Raw genomic sequence first — 22,253 nt, forward strand, 5'->3', positions numbered from 1 at the left:
TTCCTGGCAGATTTACTTCTTGTTTAGATTCAGTGATTGAAATTAATTCAATCCTCATCTGACCTCCACTCTGTAAAGGCCTGCCACCCGACCTGAACCCGACGGGACCTGACGACCTGTGTCGGGTTCGGGTCATGTCGGGTCGCTCTTCCGGGTCTGGCTTTTGGACTCGGGTAGGGTCAGGCCAGGTTCAGGTCAGGCTGGGTCCAGGTCGGGCTGAGTCCGTGTCGGACACACACAGTAAGTATTACATTTAACTCTGCTGGGAAGTTGAGTTTAATAAGTGTCAAAAGTTGAAAAGCCAACCAAAGCCGGGAGTCCGGGTCATGAAGGAGGGAAACTCTGAGTCTGCTCAGTGAGCAAGTGAGCATCTCTAGGACGTCATTGCGCTCATGCTGCAGCTTCCTGTGGATTCGAAATCTGGAGGTAGGTCAAGTGAACATTCCGGTGGTCGGGGAAGGCTCGGGTCGGTTTGGGCATGGGAATAAATGGAGATACTCGGGCCGGGTCCAATGTGGTTCTGTCGGGTTCGGGTCGGGTATTTTTTCCTGACCTGAGCAGGCCTTTAGCGCTCTGTCAGTTCAGTGCCTTATTTAAACTATGACTTGGAGTTCTGTTTTACAGGGTCTCGGCTGTTTACGTGTTTCCCAGACCCACTACTCTGATTAATCAGACATTTTGCTGCTAACTGCTGCTGCTACAATTGAAATGTAAAAAAAGAATTTCCAGTGACCTGCAACCAATGGACAAATACATTTCAGAAAGATAAAGCTCATTCACCAATCCACAAATGTGTCTTTCTGCTTATATTTATAAACAACTCCTTCTCTCCACTATGAGAACTAAACAATCACTCCAGTTATTTGAAAGTTAGTACAAGATGTTCCAGTTCATCAATTTTAAAACTGCAGCAGGTATTTTCCAGAAAACTTCTCTGTTGGAACCTCAGTCCCATTTAGATTGAAAGTGGACAATTAATGTATTCACTTGTTCATTGTGGGCAGGTGTCTGACTTTGAATAAATCTCATTAACTTTCAATGAGGTGGCAGTATTTCTGTGCTCCCATTTTACACAGTCTGTCCTGTTCATGCACCATGTTTTTATTCTCCTCTCCCATTCTCCACAGGATACAGATTGCAAGCATCATCAATCTAGCTGTTGAAAAGCATTGGAAGAATCTGGTCACACAGGTATTGAAACATTCATTATCTGCCATTTTACAAGTTGGTTGCTTTAAACACAGTACAATGTGCAATCATCTTGAAAAGAGATTCTCTTCAATATCCAATACAAATTGAATTACAAACCTGACAGACAAACACAGGAGAACAAGTGACTAGTGAACACAAAGCTCATGGTGCTCATTTTCAGATTTCTTGCAGTCCCTTACAAAACAAGTGAAAGAATATTACAGTGAAATGATTTGGAAAGTAGGTGTGACTTTTGTTGGTGCCTTTCTTTGCTCTGTTGGTGAAACTTTATTGCACCTGACTCCTGTTCATGTCTCTGTTTCCTCTATTGAATGAGGAAGGAGGTATTTGATCAGAAATCAACTGGATTGTGTACCTTTGAGAGGGGTTTTCAGCACCGTCAGGGCTGGAAACAGGAGTGAGTGAAAGACAATGTGTGGAGTTTGATTTTGTACAAAGGGAGAGCAGATCTAACAGGACTGTGAGATATTGGCCTGGATTTTGCAGCCCAATAGTGATGAACTCTGAGACTTTCACTGCTATTGAGGGTCTGAACAGCACTGCAACTGCCAGTACATGCACACACTAACACCAGCATCTGGAAGTTGTGGTGGTGAGAAATGTGCTTAGAGGGAGCCTCTGATCATAATCGCACCAGCCCACTCTTTAAAGTGACAGGGACCTGTAGTTCAGCAATTTGGGCTCATTGCCCACAACGGACCCTGATTTTTACCTGGGTTGGATTAGAGCCGGTACCAACAGGCTCAGGGGTGCTCGGGAAGGACTTTTCTGTTGACACAACAGCTCCACTATTCCAGGAAGACACCGGCAGCAGCAGGGGTCAACTTTCAGAGGGAGTTGAGACATTTTAAATGTTGTATTTTGTTTCTTAATTGTATGTAACTTTTTAGCATCGCCTTATCAGAGTTCTAAAATTTACATCTGACTTTTTATGAACAAGATTGAAGGGTTTTTAAAAGATCTCTAAATATATATGACTTTTTATCGAGATTTATCTGGCTTCTTTGTAAAGACTCGAGTAAGATTGAAATGACTTTTAAAAACTACATCTTATCCTTTAAAATCCTGCTTACATGTCGATGACATTGGAAGATGGCTTCAGAATAACTTAGACTATCTTTCTAACAGGTACTGCAACAGCTTCAGTCCTACTTTCTGCAAAAGCTGGTGAATTACAAAGAAACATTGTATTGAGCATTTTATAAACTGTTGATGCAGATGGGATTCAAACTCATACATGTAAAACAGAAGGAATTAATAATCCATCATCTTAACCTCTCAAACACTTCATCACCCAGCTTTGTGCCAGCAACCCATCACATGTCTTTTTTGCCTCTATGGAAATTTGGGCAGGATGGTCACCTTCAGCTCAGATCCTGACTGTGCATCCAGATGTGCAATGATGGAAATGTAGCTTCTTTTAGTAAATGACATTTCCATCACATCAGGTCATGGCCTGTTGGGAATGGAGTGGTGTGAAACATTTCCAGACCATGTCCAACACGTTTCTACTCAGTGTGAAAATCCACCACGGAAAGACTGGAACATACAATCATTTGATCACATCATGATTAACATCACTCAGACACCTGAACCATTAGGTCACTGACGAAGTCATGATGACTTCGAATTTCTCATGAAATGACAACTGAACTAACTGACTGGAAGAATTGCTTTAACTCCACGTGATCAGAGAGGCAAAGCCTCAGACCGACTTGGCAGATGAATATTGATTGAATAATTTCTGTGTGAGGAATGTTCCAGCATCATAAACCAGGGGAACGTGCTGACTGAGCTGTGTCTTCATCTCTTCTGGGCAGTCGGACAGTTCACCCTTCATTCTGCTCTGATTCACTTTCCCAAAGCGGATCTACAGATTCTCAAATCTGGAGACGGGGTTTTCTTATTTTGTTCCTTTTGATTTTTCTTGCTCCTGAATGATAATATATTCTAAACCTCGGATCAACCCTCCCCTTTGCGTCGTGTTATAGTCTTGGTTAAAAGAGACACAAAATGGCACAAACACTCTGAAACATACAACACGGTCACACTTTCCTTCAGTGAGATTAATGTTGAGCTGTTTTCCAGGTTAAATGCAACTGCAAACACATTGCTCTCAAAGAAATTGTAGGGGATTGAGTTGCCGTTGTATTATTAGCACTGGACATCTGTACGAGCAGGAACAGCCATTTCAAACTCACATCCTTCACAAAGGCAAGCACTGAGCTGTTTTCTTTTGTGAATGAAATTCATAAGAAAAGTTAAAGTTCACAAGAAAATGGATGTAAATGATTGATAGCTGAACTTTTGAAGCAAGGATATGAATCCAAGATTTTCTGATTAGAAGACAAACACTCGAACCAATTAAGCTACTGAGCCAGATCACAAGTGCTGTGACAACTAAGGGCAGAGGAGGGCACTCTTTATTCTCATCCCACTTCTCCACAGGTCACAACATCTATGTGAACTTTTCCCACATACTGATACAGTCAATCATGTACTCTATTTTTCCCAGAATAGAAGACACTGACCAGGTTTCTTTAATGAACAACAAAATTATCCATTTATTGTCGAACAAGTTTTAACTAGTCATGAAGTAAAGCAAAAACACACAGGTGGAAATTTTAAAAGTTCCTTTTTCACCTTTACCAACTTTTAAAGTCCTTTTTTTTATCTTCGAGCCACATGCACACACACACACACCGGATAGCTGAAAAAATAAAAGGGATTTTAAAAAAAATTCAGCACTCTGTTACAGACAAAAACAACCTCTTGGGCTGTTTATTTGCTCATTTTTGAAGAAATCATCAGATGAGATATGTTGCTCCAAAACTGGAATACAGTCTAACTTCCGAGTATACGTAGACAGGTCACTAGGGTATTTTAGAACAGTTCTTTTCAGAAGGCATTGAGAATTAATTTTAGCAGGCCTTCTTCAAAGACATGCGACAAGATGAATTAACTCAGTGGACTTCTCAGGGTCTTTTAAAGATTTTCTGGAAAACAAACTGGGTTGTGGTCTTCTCTCCTTCCTTGACGATTCTTCAGGCTAACTTTATCAGCTGCTCACTCCAGCAGGCAAAACACACTGACTGCTACAACCAAAGGTTGTGAGTTTTCTGCCGTCTTAGGTTTGCGCTGCTGCTGCCAAGCTTGTCCAATCAAGGGGCATGACTGACTTCTCTGTCCACATTTCTCCCTGTTACCAGAGTTTCTGTTCTATACTTAACTTGAATCATGTGACAACCAGTAAACATAGTTGCCAAATTGGTTATTTTGGTGCCCTCTTGAAAAAGAACTGGTCCTACACTTATTCAGTTTGATTATGACTTCTTCAAAAAATATTTAACAAAAGAAACAGAATCCCTTCCATAACATCATGTACTTTCCCTGAGCTACAGGTTATTGCAAGTCTCTCTGGCAATGTTTATTTTAGGTGATTTTTTACTCAGGTTCTTTTGGAATCCATGTGTTTGCAGATCTTTGTGAGTGAGAGATGTGGTAATATGTTTAAAAGATTTCCCTGTAAATTATTCATATCTCCATCTTTCCCCGAACTTTGTACAAACACATTAATATGGGAATCACACACATCAGGCCATCAAACCTGTCCGCTAAACATTGAAAGGTGACAGTGTTTATTGTGACGGGGTTCCATTTATGAAGACACATCTTGATGATTCACACATGTAAAAATTTGTATATTATGTTCATGACATAATGACATAAATAAACATTTCCTTGCACTTGCCATGCTTGTTGAACATTTTCTCTGCTGATGCCCCCTGAATATATTAGAGAACATGGTGACGAGGTTGAGATAAAAAACCTGTAAATATAGGCAGCAAACAGCAGCAGGGACTGCAGTGAACAAGATTTACGTGACATATTTGTGCTTCTATTGGTGGGTGAAATAAGATACTAAACACACAAAATCCTACATTTGAGCTTGCGTAAAAGATTGCTCTGTCTATGGAGATAGCATCAAAGAATGCTCAGCAATTTTGTCCTACGCCAGTGATCGTAACACACTTCAGGGGAACTTAAAAAAAATGGTAAAATGGGCTTTCACATAACAGATGAAATTTTACACAGAGAAGTGTGAAGTGATACAATTTGGAAGGAAGAATGCCATATAAATGAGAGGTTACAATTCTAAACTGGGTGCAGGAGCAGAGAGACAATGTACACCAATGTTAGAAGGATTGAAAAGGTTGCTTAGAGCAAACAGGACACTTGGCTTTATTAATAGAGGCATAGAGTAAAAACATATAAATTATGCTAAACCTTTATAAAATACTGGGAATGAATGGCCTCTTCCTGTACCTCCACAGAAAGCTTCCATTCCAGGTTTACAAACACTCGTCAGGATTACTCTCCACAGATCCTGCCACTCCAGGCTCGGACACCCACTTCAGGATCACTCTCCACAGATCCCGCCACTCCAGGCTCGGACTCCCACTTCAGGATCACTCTCCACAGATCCCGCCACTCCAGGCTCGGACACCCACTTCAGGATCACTCTCCACAGATCCCGCCATTCCAGGTTCGGACACCCACTTCAGGATCACTCTCCAAAGATCCCAGCACTACGGGCTTGGAGACCCTCTTCAGAGATCCTAAATCTCCAGACACGGGCATCCTTTGAGGACCACTCTCCACAGATTCTGCCCTCCAGGCTCAGACACCCTCTTCAGAATCACTCTCCATACATCCCGCCGCTCCACGCACGGATATCTCCCTCAGGATCAGATCAAAGAATGTTGCTTGTCACTTATCAGCTCAAGCCTGAATGTTGTTCAGGTCTTGCTGCTTGCAGGCACAGACTGCTTCAGTTTCTGAGGAGTTGTGAATCATCAGCGAACATTCCCACTTCTCACTTATGTTGAAGAGAAAGCCATCAATGAAACAGCTGAGGATGTTTGGGCCTAGGACACTGCCCTGAGAAACTAGGTATCCAGTCATGAATGGTGGTCGACAATTAAATAACGAACCAGATGAGGAGGCTCCAAAAACATCCCTATCCTCAATGTTGGTGGAGCCGAGCACGTCATTGCAAAAGATAAAGCTGAAGCATTTGAAACCGTCTTCAGTCAGAAATTGCTCAGTGGATGATTCAACCTGGCCTCTTGAGTTCCCCAGCATCACCGCTTCCAGTTTTCAGCCAATTTGCTTCACTCCACATAATGGCAAGAAACAGCTGCAGGCACTCGATACAGCAAAGACTATGGGCCCGAACATCATTCCGGCTCTAGTACTGAAGACTTGTGCTCCAGAACTCGCTGCGCCCTCAGCCAAGCTGTTCCAGTAGAGCGACAACACAGGCATCTACTTGCTGCCCCATCAGTCTACTATCAATCATCAGCAAAGCGATGGAAATGTCACCAACAGTGCTATCAAGCACCAGACACTTAGCAATAATCTGATCATCGATGCTCAATTTAGGTTCTGCCAGGGTCTCTCAGCTCCAGGAAATAATTTGGCAGATAGAGGAGAATGTGGGAAAATGTGAGGTTATCCACTTTGGTAGGAAGAATAGAAAAGGAAATTATTATTTAAATTGTGAGAGATTACAGAATGCTGCGGTGCAGAAGGATCTGGTGTCCTCGTGCATGAATCACAAAAAGTTACCATGCAGGTACAGCAAATAATTAGGAAGGCAAATGGAATGTTACCCTTTATTGCAAGGGGGATGGAGTATAAAAGTAGAGAAGTCTTGCTACAAATGTACATGGTGCTGGTGAAACCACACCTGGAGTACTGTGTACAGTTTTGGTCTCCTTATTTAAGGAGGGATATACTTGCATTGGAGGCAGTTGAGAGAAGGTTCATTGGATTGATTCCTGTGATGAAGGTGTTGTCTTATGAGGAAAGTTGAGCAGGTTGGACCGATACTCATTGGAGTTGAGAAAAATGAAAGGTGAACGTATTGAGACATATAAGATTCTGAGGGGGCTTGACAGGGTAGATGCTGAGAGGATGTTTCCTCTCGTGGTGGAATCTAGAACGAGGGGACATAGTTTCAGATTTAGGGGTTTTTCATTTAAGAAGGAATTTCTTCTCTCAGAGGGTCATTAATCTTTGGAATTCTTTACCGCAGAGAGCAGTCATTGAATGTCTTCAAGATTTTAATCTACAAGAGAGCCAAGGGTTATGTGGGCAGGCAAGAAAGTGGGGTTGAGGTCATGATCAGGTCAGCCATGATCCTATTGAATGGCGGAGCAAGCTCGAGGGGCCAAATGGCCTACTCCTGCTACTCGTTCTTCTGATCTTATGTTCGTATGATCTCATTGCAGCTTGGTCCAAACAGAGACGTAAGAGTGGAATTCCAGAGGAGAGGTGAGTGTGATTGCCCTTGAGTGAGTGTGGCATCAAGGATCCCCAGCAAAATTGAAGTCAATGGGAATCAGGGGGAAAACTCTCCACTTGTTGAAGTCATACCTCGCACAAAGCAAGTTGTGGTTAGTGGAGGCCAATCATCTCAGCCCAGGACATTGCCTCAGGAGTTTCTCAGGGTAGTGTCCGAGACACAAACATCCCAGCTGTTTCATTGACGACTTTCTCTTCAACATAAGTCAGAAGTGGGAATGTTAGATGATGATTCACAACTCTTCAGTCTGTGCCTGCAAGCAGCAAGACCTGAACAACATTCAGGCTTGAGCTGATAAGTGACAAGCAACCTTCTGGCCACACAAGTGCCAAGCAGTGAACATCTCCAATGAGAGAGAAAAAAAATCTACCTTTTGATATTCAGAAGCATTATCATCGTTAAATCCCCCACCATCAACATCTTGACCAGAAACGTAACTAGACCAGTCACATCTATGCTGTGGCTATAAGCGCAGGTCAGAGATTACGAATTCTGCAGCAAGTATCTCACCTCCTGACACCCCAAATCCTGTCCACCATCTACAAGGCACAAGTCAGGAGTGTGATGGAATACATCCCACTCAACAACACTCAAGAAGCTCAACACCATCCAGGACAAAGCAGCGCACTTGATCGGCACCTAACCCACCACCTTAAACATTCAATCCCCCCACAACCAGTAAACAGTGGCTGCAGTGTGTACCATTTCCATATGCACTGCAGCAACTCGCCAAATATCCTTCAACAGCACCTTCCAAACTCGTGACCACTACCACCTCGAAGGACAAGGGCAGCAGATGCATGGGAACACACTACCTGCAGGTTCCCCTCCAAGACACTCACCATCCTGACTTGGAACGATATCGCCATTTCTTCACTGTTGTTGAGTCACAATCCTGGAACTCCCTCCCCAATAGCACTGTGGGTGTTCCTGCACCATATGGACTGCATCAGTTCAAGAAGGCAGCTCTCCACCACCTTCTCAACGGCAATAGGAATGGGTAATAAATGCTAGCCTTATCAGCGATACTCACACCCAAGAATGAATAAAAACCAAATCACTCTCCACAGATTCCCCCACAATCTGGGCTTGGACATTTACTTCAGGAGCACAGAGCTTTATATCACTGCAACATGAGTTCCAATCTTCATATTCTGTTCACTTTTCACATTATTTTCTACCAGTCCACTAGCTTTTATTAATTCAGTATTCGGGTCTCTGCTCCTCCGCCGTTTCTAACATCTCACCTCTTACAAAAAAACACTCTGATCTATCGTAGGTAGTAGATGACCCCTCATTTCAAACTCCATCTGCCAAAGCATCGCTCACTCACTTAATCTATCAAGAAGATTTGAAAATAAATTTCTTGCCAAAGGATAATTTTCTGCATCTTCTCCCTCGCCATTTGCTTTTCCCATTTGTCTTTCACTTGGTGCAAATCGAGAGAAAGTAAAGATGGAAGGAAGGAGGGGAGGAAAAATCCTGCTCTGTTTCGTGATCCCTATTTGATCTTCATTCCAGTGCAGTTTGGGTGAAGAATTCCAATTGTCTGTCTCAATTTTAATAAAGTATAACCAATTCTGCAATTACTGTCTGGACATTGACAAGAACAGGTTTCGAGGCTGACTTTAAACATCAACAATACACTAAACAGTTCGTAAACTAGCGACAAGGATGGGATTCGAACCCACGTGTGCAGAGCACAATAGATTAGCAGTCCATCGCCTTAACCTGTCGGCCACCTTGTCAGTTGCAGAAGCGCAGCTGTCACATTCAGCACAGTTTCTGGCTGTGCAGCCAGCTGTGCAATGATGGAAATATATCTTCTGCAAGGAAATGAAGTTGGGAATGGAGCGGTGTGAAACATTTCAAGACCATGTCCAACACATTTCTACTCGGTGTGAAAACCCACCACGGAAAGACTGGAACATACAATCATTTCAACACATCATGATTAACATCACTCAGACACCTGAACCATTAGGTCACTGACGAAGTCATGATGACCGAATTACTCATGAAATGACAACTGAACCAACTGACTGGAAGAATTGCTTAAACTCCACATGATCAGCGAGGCACAGCCTCAGGCCGACTTGTCGGGTGGTGTAAACAGATATCACTGCTTCTGATCTTCACCAGAACAGACAGTGAGATGTAACATTGATCATCAAACAGACTGTGAAAGCAGACAACAGAATAAAACACATGGAGAGACACTGTGGAATAAGAAATAGATTTGTTTGGAATGTTGAAATTTTGATTGGAATGGATAAAACACCAGAAACAGCAGATTAATGTGGGATTCTCATCATTATATTGATCTGGGACAGAAAAGAGAAACTGATGGAAAGAAGAGAAGAAGGAAGAAAAGAAAGGATGGAACTGTTCAATTTTTTCAGTTTTTTCACTCGCCCATCAAAGCTGATACAAAAAGTTGCAAATAACAGAGAATTTCACCAAAAAGGGAGATTAAATGTTGCTGAAACCTTGGATCGAAGGATGCTCCAACAGATCACCTGTTTAACTGTCTCCTCACTAGGGGATTTCAATCAGTCAGCAATATTATTCTCTACTTTTTTTGTTAATTGGTCCCAGAACTGTCACTTGGAATTAATATCTGTGCTCCGACTCCTGAATAATAAAATTGTGAGTTTCTCGATATTTTCTGGACACAGTTCCTGCTGAAAGAACTAAGAACTCTTTTCTAATTTGCACAATACTCGATACACACTCATCAAGCCTGCAAAGCTAGCATCCTTGGTGCTGCTCTCTCTTCTCCCAAACTTCATCTCATGTGACTGTTACATCATCACTCTGACACTGGGAGGGGTTGATCCCACTATCTTCAGCATTAACCCTTTACATCCTTGTACCACACTGTCTGTCCAAAGAAAATGGGTGGAGGGAACTTCCTTCATTTATCAAAACACCAACAGCAGCACAGTGGCACAATGGTTAGCACCGCAGCCTCACAGCTCCAGCGACCAGGATTCAGTTTTGGGTACTGCCTGTGTGGAGTTTGCAAGTTCTCCCTGTGTCTGTGTGGGTTTCCGCCGGGTGCTCTGGTTTCCTCCCACCTCCAAAAGACTTGCAGGTTGGTAGGTAAATTGGCCATTGTAAATTGTCCGTAGTGTAGGTACGTGGTTGGAGAATGGTGGGGATGTGGTAGAGAATATGGGATTAATGTAGGATTAGTATAAATGGGTGGTTGCTGGTTGGCACAGACTCGGTGGGCCGAAGGGCCTGTTTCAGTGCTGTATCTCTAAATAAGAAAAGTGAAATAAAAGCTACCAGTCGTAAATCAACTCAAACCCATCAGAAAGATAGAGGGAGACTGTCAGAGAACTTCCTGCATCCAGTCCGGACCCTGTCACACTCAGCAGCTTCTCACCCAGACCCCACTCTCATCAACACTGAACATTGTTACCAAGACCCTTCAAATACTGTTTATAAAAGGTAGAAAAATTCAAACTTCATCACAGCTCGATTGAATAGAACAAAGTTTAATATCTTCTCGTCATCACTCGGTAACCACATGAGACAGTCCTTAAATCAGTAGCATAAATTATCAGCTGTAAGAATGTTTGTCATTGGGTTGAATCATTTCTGTGTGAGGAATGTTCCAGCATCATAAACCAGGGGAACGTGTTGACTGAGCTGTGTCTTCATCTCTTCTGGACAGTTCACCCTTCTTTCTGCTCTGATTCACTTTCCCAAAGCGAATCTACAGATTCTCAAATCCAGAGACTGGGTTTTCTTATTTTGTTCCTTTTGATTTTTCTTGCTCCTGAATGATAACATATTCCAACCTCGGATCAACCTTGCCCTGTGTCCCAGTCTCGGTTAAAAGCGACAAATAACGGCACCAACATTCTGAAACATACAACACGGTCACATTCTGCTTCAGTGAGATTAATGCTGAGGCAGTTTCCGTGTCGAATGCGATTGTGAACAAATTTCTCTCAAGGAAATTGTGAGTGATCGAGTATTTGCACTGAATTTCTGTGCAAGAAGGGACAGTTTCAAACAGCCATTCCCAAATCACTTCCTTCACAAAGACAAAGACTGTGCTGTCTTAACGTGTGAATCAACTTCACAAACAATTTTGAACTCGAAGTTCAGGAGAAGACAGAGATGTGAATGATTGACAGTGTAATCTTTAAATTATAATTTTCCGTTTCTTCGTTGAAGTGAGGCTCAACCCTCAGCCACTGGAGATCGCGGAAAGCTACAAACTTGGATCCAAAAATCAGAAAAGTAGTGAAACAGTTGGTGAGTACATTGTGACACTGAAGAATTTATCACCACATTGCAACATTGGCACATTCTTAGACCGTACATTATGAGACAGATTTGTGCTTATATTGGTGGATGAGGAAAGATACTAAACACACAAAATCCCAATTTGAGCTAGTGTGTAAGATTGCTCTTTCCACAGAGATAGCATCAAAGAATGCTCGTGAATTGCGTCCTATGCCAGTGACAGTAACACACTTCAGAGGAACTTAATCGCACTGGTAAAATGGGCTTTCACATAACAGATAAAATTTTACACAGAACATTGTGAAGTGATACAGTTTGGGAGGAAGAATGAGACAATGTACACCAATCTTTTTTGATCAAGGTTTGAAAAGGTTGCTAAGAGCAAACAGGACACTTGGCTTTATGAATAGAGGCATCGAGTAAAAGCAAATAAGTTATGCTAAACCTTTATAAAACACTGGGGCTGAATGACCTACTCCTGCACCTCCACGGAAAGCTTCCACTCCAGGCTCAGACACCCTCTTCAGGATCACTCTCCATACATCCTGCCATTCCACGCACGGATATCTCCCTCAGGATCAGATCACAGCTCCACAGTCCTGCCACATCCAGTCGTGAATGGTGGTGGATAATAAAATAACTAACAAGATGAGGAGGCTCCAAAAACATTCACATCCTCAATGATGGTGGTGCTGAGCACGTCAGTGCAAAAGATGAAGCTGAAACATTTGCAACCATCTTCAGTCAGAAATATTAAGTGGATTTGATCTGTGCTAATTTCAGCTCCTCATGCTCGCTGGTGCCTTGGTTCTCTGGTGCTAATTTCAGAGTAAATCATGCAGCTTGACAATTGGAGCCAAAGAAAAAGACACAGGAGAGGTTGAAAGTGCCAAAACCTGGGATTGAACCAAGAACTGTTTAACTGTTGGTGCAGCACGAACTCAACAAAGCTATTTCAACAACACACTAAAGCCACCATTCTGTCACTGCTTTGGAAGACAATATATACATTAAAGTGTTTGTAAAAAGTTACAGAACACAACATGTGAGGAATATTCCCCATTGTTTTCTCAGTACTGATGGATTGTGAAGTGGGACACAGCCAGAAGTCCCACTGTGCCACACTGACCCTGAGCTGTGAGTGAAATGAGATAAAGTTCAATCTTTAGCAGAGAGATTCTGGAGAGAGGTAAGAGTCCTGAATGAAGGAAAGACTTTCTGACACAATAAAAGCAAAATACTGCAGATGCTGGAAATCAGAAATAAAAACAAAAAGTGCTGGAAATACTCAATAGCTCTGGCTGCACCTGTGGAGAGAGAAACAAAGTTAACGTTTCTGGTCTGTGACCTTTCATCAGAACTGACACAGGTTAGAAAAGAATTAGGTTTTAAACAAGTGAAGGGGAGGGGCATGTGGGAGAGAACAAAAGGGAAGGTGTTTGATAGAGCAGAGGGCAGGAGAGATTAAATAACAAAGCTGTCCTGGGATAAAGGCAAAGAGTGTGTTAATGCTTGTGGTTGCCTGACACCAGTCATGCTCTGATGTTATTGAACACAATGTTCAATCCACAAGGCTGTCGAGTGCCGAATCAAAAGGTCGGGTGCTGCTCCTCGAGCTTGGGTTGATTTTCACTGGAACACTGGCGCAGGCCAAAGACAGAAATGTTGACATGAGAGCAGGGGGGAGTGTTGAAATGGCAAGCAACCAGAAGCTCAGGGTCATGATTTCGGCCTGAGCAGAGGTGTTCCGCCTAATCTGAATTTGGTCTCCCCAGTTTAGAGGAGACCACATTGTGAGCAGTGAATCCAGTATACATAATTGAAAGAAGTACAAGTAAATCGCTGCTTCACCTAAAAGGAGTGTTTGGGGCTTTGGATAATGAGCAGAGAGGAGGGAAAAGGGCAGGTATTATATCTCCTGCGATTGCATGGGAAGGTGCCTTGGCAAGGGGATGAGGTATCGGGGGTAATGGAGGAGTGGACCAGGGTGTCGCGGAGGGAACAATCCCTTCAGAATGTTGACAGGGGAGGGGAGGATGCGTTTGGTGGTGGCATCACGCTGGAGGTGGTGGAAATGGTGGCGGATGATCCTTTGGATGTGGAGGCAGGTGGGGTGGTAAGTGAGGACAAGGCGAACCCTGTCGCAGTTCTGGGAGGGAGGGGCAGGGGGAAGGCAGAGGTTGAGAGTCCTGTCAACCACACTGGGAGAGGGTGGGGGCGGAGTAGTCAATTATATCTGAGGGAAGAAATGAACAGAACTGGCAGCTCAAAACTGGACATCCATGAGGCACTGTGGGCCATCAGCAGCAGCAGAATTGTATTTAAACACAATATGTTACCTCATGGCCTGACATATCCCTGACTCTGCCATTACCATCAAGCCAAGGGAGCAATGGTGCTTCAATGAAGTGTGCAGGAGGGCATGTCAGGAGCAGCACCAAGCAGACCTAAAAATGAGTGAAGCTACAACACAGGATTACTTGCATGTCATATAGCGGAAGCAGCATGCAATAGACAGAGCTGAGTGATCTCACAACCAACAGATCAGATCAAAGCTCTGCAGTCCTGCCACATCCAGTCCTGAATGGTGGTGGATAATTAAACAATTAACAGGAGGACGAGGCTCCACAGATATCCCCATCCTTAATGACAGGGGAGACCAGTATATCAGTGCAAAATACAAGGTTGAATCATTTGCAAACATCTTCAGCCAGAAGTGCCAAGTAGATGATCCATCTCGGCCTCCTCCTGAGATCCCCAGCATCACAGGTGCCAACCTTCAGCTAAATCCACTTCACTCCACATGATATCAAGAAATGGCTGAAGGCTCTGGATACTGAAAACATCCTGGCTGCAGTGCTGAAGACTTGTGCTCCAGAACTAGCCACGCCGCCTGCCAAGCTACACCACTGGCATCTACCCGGCAATGTGGAAAATTGCCCAGGTATGTCCTGTACACAAAAAGCAGGACAAATCCAACCCGGTCAATTACTGCCCCGTCAGCCTCCTCTTGATCATCAGTAAAGTGATGGAAGGTGTCGTTGACAGTGCTATCAAGCAGCACTTACACAGCAAAAACCTGCTCACCGATGCTCATTTTGGTTTCCGCCAAGGCCACTCGGTTCCTGACCTCATTATGGCCTTGGTTCAAATATGGACAGAAGAGCTGAATTAAGGAGGTGAGGTGAGGTGACAGTGACTGCTCTTGCCAAGGGCATCAAGGAGCCCTTGCAAAATTGAAGTAAATGGCAATCAAGGAGAAAAACCTCCACTGGTTGGAGGCATACCTCTCGCAAAGGAATATGGTGCTGGTTGTTGGTGGCCAATCATCTCAGTACCAGACATCGCTCAGGAGTTCCTCAGGGTAGTGTCCTAGGCCCCAACCGTCTTCAGTTGCTTCATCAATAAACTTCCTTCCATCATAAGGTCAGAAGTGGAAATGTTCACTGATGATTGCAAAATGTTCAGTTGCATTAGTAACTCCTCAGATACTGAAGCAGTCCGTGTCCACATGTAGAGAGACCTGGGCAAGATTGGGCTTGGACTGATAAGTGGCAAGTAACATGCACGCCACAAAAATGCCAGGCAATGACCATTTCCAACAAGAGTGAATCTAACCATCTTCCCTTGACAGTCAATGACATTACCATTGCTGAATCCTTCACAATCAACATCCGGGGGGTTACCAATGAGCAGAAACTGAATTGGATCAGTCATATCAATACCGTAGCTACAAGAGCAGGTCAGAGGCTGGGAATTCTGCTGCAAGGAACTCACCTCCTGTCCACCATCTACAAGGCACAAGTCAGGAGTGTGATGCAATACTCCCCACTTGCCTGGATGAGTGGAGCTCCAACAACACCAAAGAAACTCAACACCATCCAGGACAAAGCAGATCGCTTGATCAGCACTCCATCCACTACTTTAAATATTCACTTCCTGCACCACCAGTGAACAGTGGCGGCAGTGTGTACCATCTACAAGATGCACTGCAGCAACTCACCAAGCCTCCTTCGACAGCACCTTCCAAACCCCCAACCTCGACCACCTAGAGGGATATTGGATGAATGGGAACACCACCATCTGCAAGCTCCCCTCCAAGTTACACACTGTCCTGACTGGGAACTATATCACCATTCCTTCACTGTCACTGGATCAAAATCTTGGAACTCCCTTCCTAACAGCACTGTGGGTTTACGTACAACACATGGACTGCAGCAGCTCCAAAAAGGCAGCTCACCACCACCTTCTCAAGGGCAATTAAGGATGGACAATAAAGGCTGTGTTTGCTGACAACGCAACCACTAGGTGGCACAACTCGCTTTCTCCCCCTGCTTTGCACCGGCCGCTTCCACCCTCCACAGTCGCTCGCTCCAGACCTCACTGCGCCCCCCCCCCCGCTACTTCCCTGGCCGATTGTCTCCCGATCATGTCACCCCATTCTCCAGTCGTTCGCTCACTCCCCACCCCCCTCCCCTCCAGCCGCTAGCTCTAGGCTGCGCTGCTTCCCTTCTCTCGGCCACTTGCTCCCACGTTTGTCCAGTCTCCACGCGCCGCCCGAAGAAGCAAGGTGGGCTGCAAAGTGTGACGGAGGAGTGAGTAGTGAGTGGCCTAGAGGAGGGAAGTGGCACGGCCTAGAGCTAGCGGCTGGAGCGGGGGTTGGGGGATAGAGAGCAAGCGGCCATAGAGCTGGATGACGCGAGTGGGGAACAATTGTCAAGGGGAGCATCGAGGTGTCGAGCGAGCAGCTGAGGGGATGAAGCGTCGAGGCCTGGAGCGAGTTGCCGAGGGGGGAGAGCTCCAGCCTCAAAGTCTCCTATTCAGCCGCTTCATCCAGCTGAGTGAGGGGCTGGATACCCGATGATGCTTTCGCGCCCGTGTGCGAAGATGGACCAGGCGCGGATATGCGATGATGTTGGCGCTGCGCAATGGCATCATCCTACGCATGTGCCACTTAATCCTGGCAAGATGGAGCTGTGCCGATGCACAGCTTGGCACAGTCCGATGATGTCAGCGGGCCGCTGCGTTGACAGGAATCACATTGTATCAGCAGTGCCCACATCCCATGAAAGAATAAAAAAGAGATTTGCCACAATGGTAGCAGGGTGAGGGATTTCAGTGATGTGGAGAGATTGCAGAAGCTGGGGTTGTTCTCCTTGCAGCAGAGAAAATTCAGAAGAGATTTGACACATTTGTTCAAAATCATGAAGTTCTTCAATCGTTAAATAAGGAGAAACTGTTTCCAGTGGTAAAGGGGTCAGTAAGCAGAGGACACGGATATCAGGTGATTGGCAGAAGAACCATTTTTTACACAGCAATGTGTTGTGATAAAGAAAGAAAAGACTTGCATTTATATAGCACCTTTCAAGACCACCGGACATATCAAAGCACTTTGTAGACAATGAAATACTTTTGAAGTGTAATCACTGTTGTAATGTCAGAAATGCAGCAGCTAATACCCACAAACAGCAATGTGATAATGACCAACTGATCTGAATGAGAGGCAAATATTGATCACAACACCAGGGAGAATTGCTCTTCACTTGTTTGAAATTGCAGCATGGGATCTTTTACATTCACCCAAACATGCAGACCAGGTCTTGGTTTAACATCACACCTGAAAGGCAGCACCTTCAACACCCTCAGTGCTGCACTGGAGTGTCAGCTGTGAAATCTGAACCCAGAAGCTTGTGATTTCGAGGTGAGTGTGACCAACTGAGCCACAGATTTTACCTGAGTCTCAATCCTTCTACCAACAGTTTCTATCGGGTCTGTCACGACCCCTCATGATTGTGAACACCTCTATCAAATCTCCTCTCCAAGGAGAACAACCCCAGCTTCTCCAATCTATCCACATAACTGAAATGCTAACCACACGTTGCAGAAAGGAATTTTTCCTCAAGTTCCTTCTGGTTTTGTGAGTCACCTTAAATCTATAACCTTCGGTTATTGACCTTTCAGCAGTTAGAAACAGTTCTTCAGTATTTACTCTCCCTCAAACCTTCAAGGAAGCTCTGCAAAGTAACTGAAAATCAAGTTGTCAGAAGTGGGATTTAAACACATGCCTCCAGTGAAAGCTGCAACCTGAACCCAGAAGCTGAAACCGCTCAGTCACCTCAACTGTTCAGACCTTTTTGACCTCGTCATCACTTCTGTACTTTGAAAGGTTCACTCAGTTCAGGAACTTGTTCAATGTAACTGGAATGCTCAGTGATTGGGATATTAACTCCCCCGGGTTTTCCTGAGCTTGTTCTCGGTGTATGGGGATGTTTGATGTTTGTCCTGGGCTGTGGAATCTTGCATCACTGTAATGGACATTAACCCACTGATTGAATCTGTATTCACTGGTTTCCACTGGTGCTGGGTAATTGCAGAGTGTGGGGCCGGAATGTTGCTGCTTGTCCCGGCCTCACTCACTCTGGGAAAGAGTGAATAATTGATGCGTCTGTTTCTGTATCTGAAATGTGACTTCGATCTGCTGTTATTAACCGAGGCAGCGCTGCAGAAGGATACGTTAATAATCTCTCACTAATCAACTGCAAACAGTCAGAATGTGTAACTTTGAGCAGCGCTTTCTTCACCGTCAGGGCTGTAAAGTTGAGGGAGGGAGAGACAGTGTCAGTATCTGAGTGTCTACAGCACTGTACACAGAAAGAGCCAATATACCGGGGCTGAGAAACAGTGCATCTTTTCACATTTAATCACAATAATATCCACAGTCAGGAGCTGAAAATGATGAAAAACCAAATAGCAAGAGCAAAAATAAGAAAAGTAAGTAATTATAAATTAGCTGATCAGCTTTCACTGTGTTACCTGGTAGTCTACAGTTTTATATTCAATGCTCTCTCCACTGTGGCCAGGGAATGATTTCTTCTCAAAGGCTGAATATTAACAAAACTGCTTGTAATTTAAAATCTTTTAAAAGTAATTCCATGGAGCGAATGGGGCAAAGTCAAATAACTGCACCAATTGTAGGAGAGCTGGTTGGTGATGACGTGGATGTGTCTGCAGTGTGCAGGACCAGACTGTTTCTGTAGATTCACAATGAATGTTCCACCCTTTATTTATGACAGTAAAACTGATAGTGGACAATGGCTATTCTGGTTGCAGCAACCTGAAGCTTTAACTCATTAACACTCTCCTTTAGGGTAATTTAGAAAGCACAACATGCAGCTCTGTCAGTTAGTGTGTTTGTTTGTTAACCCACAATTTGATGGTTCAAGCACATAAATGGATGAGGCTTTATTAACTTAAACTCTTCTACATCTGCTATATTACTCTTGCTGTTGATTTTTCAATGATAAGGTTAATCAAGTCTTTCTTTGTGAAATCCATGCTGACTGTGTTTTATTATTTTTCATTTCCATCTGTATTTTCTACTTTGGAGGATTACAGGAAATTATCATTTTTTTTATTCATTCATGGGAGGTGGGTGTCGCTGGCTGGGCCAGCATTTATTATCCATCCCTAATTGCCTTGAGAAGGTGGTGCTGTGCTGCCTTCTTGAACCACTGCAGTCCATGTGCTGCTGTAATGAAGAGAATTCCAGGATTTTGACCCAGCAACAGTGAAGGAACGGTGATACAGTTACAATTCAGGATGGTGTGTGGCTTGGAGGGGAACTTGCAGGTTGTGGTGTTCCCATGCATCTGCTGCCCTTGTCCTTCTCGGTGATAAAGGTCGCGGGTTTGGAAGGTGCTGTCTCAGGAGCCTTGGCACATTGCTGCAGTGCATCTTGTGGATGGTACACACTGCTGCCACTGTGTGCCAGTGATGGAGGGCATGAATGTTGTAAATGGGATGCCAATCAAGCGGGCTGCTTTGCCCTGTTGAGTTTCTTGAGTCTTGTTGGAGCTGCACCCAGCCAGACAAGTGGAGAGTATTCCATCACACTCCTAACTTGTGGACAGGCTTTGGGGAGTCAGGAGGTGAGTTACTTGCCGCAGGATTCCTAGTCTCTGACCTGCTCTTGTAGCCATAATATTTATATGGCTACTGCAGTTCAGTTTCAGCTCAGTGGTAACCCCCAGGTTGTTGAGAGTGGGGGATTCAGCGATGGTAATGCCATTGAATGTCAAAGGGAGATGGTTAGATTCTCTCTTGTTTGGGATGGTTATAATCTGGCAGTTGTGTGGTGAGAATCTGATACATCTTTATTGTAGGGTACTCTATTGTACTGTTGAGTGACTACACTTGAAAAGCCCTTCCTTCATTGGCTGGAAAAGGCTTTGCAATGTCCTGTGGTCGTGAAATGCAAGTCTTGCTTTTTCCATTGCTTGCAGTGTCATTGTGATCAAAAGATAGGATTCATGAGCACAAAGTTTAAATCAATTTTGATTAAAATAATGTAAAAGCATCTATATTTTAGCACTGCACTTAATAATCTCCATCTTCCTATCCTTACCAAGTACAATGTCTTTGACCCTGAAATTGATTCCACAATCGCAGTCCCTCAGACAATTTCAGCTCAGTTCTGATGAAAGGTCACAGATCTGAAACGTTAACTTTGTTTCTCTCTCCACAGATGCTGCCAAACCTGCTGAGTATTTCCAGCATTTTCTGTTTTTATTTCAGATTTCCAGTATCAGCATTATTTTGCTTCTGTGTTACTTTGAAAGTTAAAACTGACCCACCTGTCTACAATTCACACTGGGGTCTCCCATGAAATGATTCTGTATCATGTTGATGTACTGAATACAGACTCCGAGCACAGAGCTTCCTGTGGGGAATTGGGGATATGAAAACCAGCAGACTCTGCAGGAATTTCCACTGGGAGCACAAATTCACAAAATCTACCTTTTATATATCGATTCATTTTGATTGTCCTTCTGGAAAATCATTTTGAAACAATTTAAACATCAACCTACAGCTCCATGACTGGGTCAATTATGAGGTCATCCTCTGACAGGTCATGTGACAGCTGGAGCCACAAGACGTCAGAACCAGATTTGTGACTGGATTAAAACCCGGAATCCTGTCCCAATGGCTTTTCAAATAAAGCTGTTGCTGTTTGAAAACACAGCAGTTAAACTTTCTGCCTGACCATGAGGGGAGCTGGGGAGAAATTTACAAAACTAAATCCTTTTACAAAATAGTTCAAAAACCATTCACTGAGAAATCATGTGAGGACTCATATGCAGTAGAGAAACAAGCAGAATACAGAAAGTGCAGAGGAGAGCTGAAAAAGGAAAAGAGATCAGCAAGCTGTATGAGAAAAGATTAGCAGGTCACATAACTGGGAACACTGAAGTCTTTTACCAAACATATGGACAGTCAATGAAAGGGTGGGTCAATTAGGAGATCCTGTGGAGGCAGAGGGTGTGGCTGAGGCACTAATTAAGTACATTTCATCTGTCACAAAACAAACGGGTGCTGCAAATGTCACAGTAAAGGAGGAGGAAGTGGAGAATTTGGAGGGGATGAAAATAGATAAAGAGGAGACAATTACAAGGTTAGCAATGCTCACAGTAGAAAGGTCACCCGGTCTGGATGGGCTGCATCCTGGGTTGCTGAGGGAAGTCAGGGTGGAAATAGCAGAGACTCGAACCACAATCTTTCAATCCTCCTTGAATATGGGAATTATGCCAGAGGACTGGAGGATGGAGGTAAGCTTGGGTAGTTCTATCTCAGTTTAACTTGACCATTTTTATCATGTATCCATTGTCATAACTAACAACGTTAAGAAAGCCATTTTATAATGAACACATGACCAAAGGAACCATTTTGTGTTCAGTACTAACGTTTATATCCTGTATAATTAATGAGTAGCTACCCATCCTGAAACAGATGATTGTAAAAGTAATGAACCTTGATTGAGTTATACTTAATGAATCAATAAACATTTTGGAGAGAATGGGTTTTCATTTCAAGGTAGTTCAATCTAATTACTGTGAGTTTCTGTGTCTGTGTGGGAAAGGACAGTTTCAGCTAAATGTATTCAAACAATGGATCTTTCTCGGACCCCTGATAAAACCCATGGTATGGTACATCGTGACCTTCAAGAGTCTTGATTTAATGAACAGGAAACTTGTTTCAGATCAGATTGGGAGACAGTGTGAAACCACTCCATTGTACTCATGTCTGAGATTCTGAGGACAGGTGACTGTTAGTGGAAGACATTATTAAGAACTAATTAAATGTACCTAGCAACAGCTAGGACCAATTATTATTTTACATGGTGGTGTGATGGCCATCCATGGGTTAAAAGTAGGGAGCTTGTAAGGTTTCAGTGTGCAGGAACACTAGAAGATCTCAGGGGTAAAGGCTCAGATCATCAACCAAGTTCTCCACCTGATGAGGTATCCCGACTGGACAAAGAGGACTGTGACACTCTGAGACCAAGCTCGACCAGTCCCCAGAGCTGAAAAGTTATATTCCCCAAGTTTGTTAAGTATAATTTTACTTT

The 22,253-nt window shown here is 43.8% G+C and overlaps 1 non-coding gene across 1 annotated transcript; it reads right to left on the reverse strand.

Moving 5' to 3' along the window:
• Nucleotides 1–9,248: 9,248 nt before the first annotated feature.
• On the reverse strand, nucleotides 9,249–9,330 carry trnas-gcu (transfer RNA serine (anticodon GCU)). Its single transcript has one exon. It is a non-coding gene; the product is annotated as a tRNA-Ser (tRNA).
• Nucleotides 9,331–22,253: the final 12,923 nt, after the last annotated feature.

The sequence above is a fragment of the Heterodontus francisci genome, unplaced genomic scaffold (assembly GCF_036365525.1).
Source record: "Heterodontus francisci isolate sHetFra1 unplaced genomic scaffold, sHetFra1.hap1 HAP1_SCAFFOLD_43, whole genome shotgun sequence".
Taxonomy (NCBI): Eukaryota; Metazoa; Chordata; class Chondrichthyes; order Heterodontiformes; family Heterodontidae; genus Heterodontus; species Heterodontus francisci.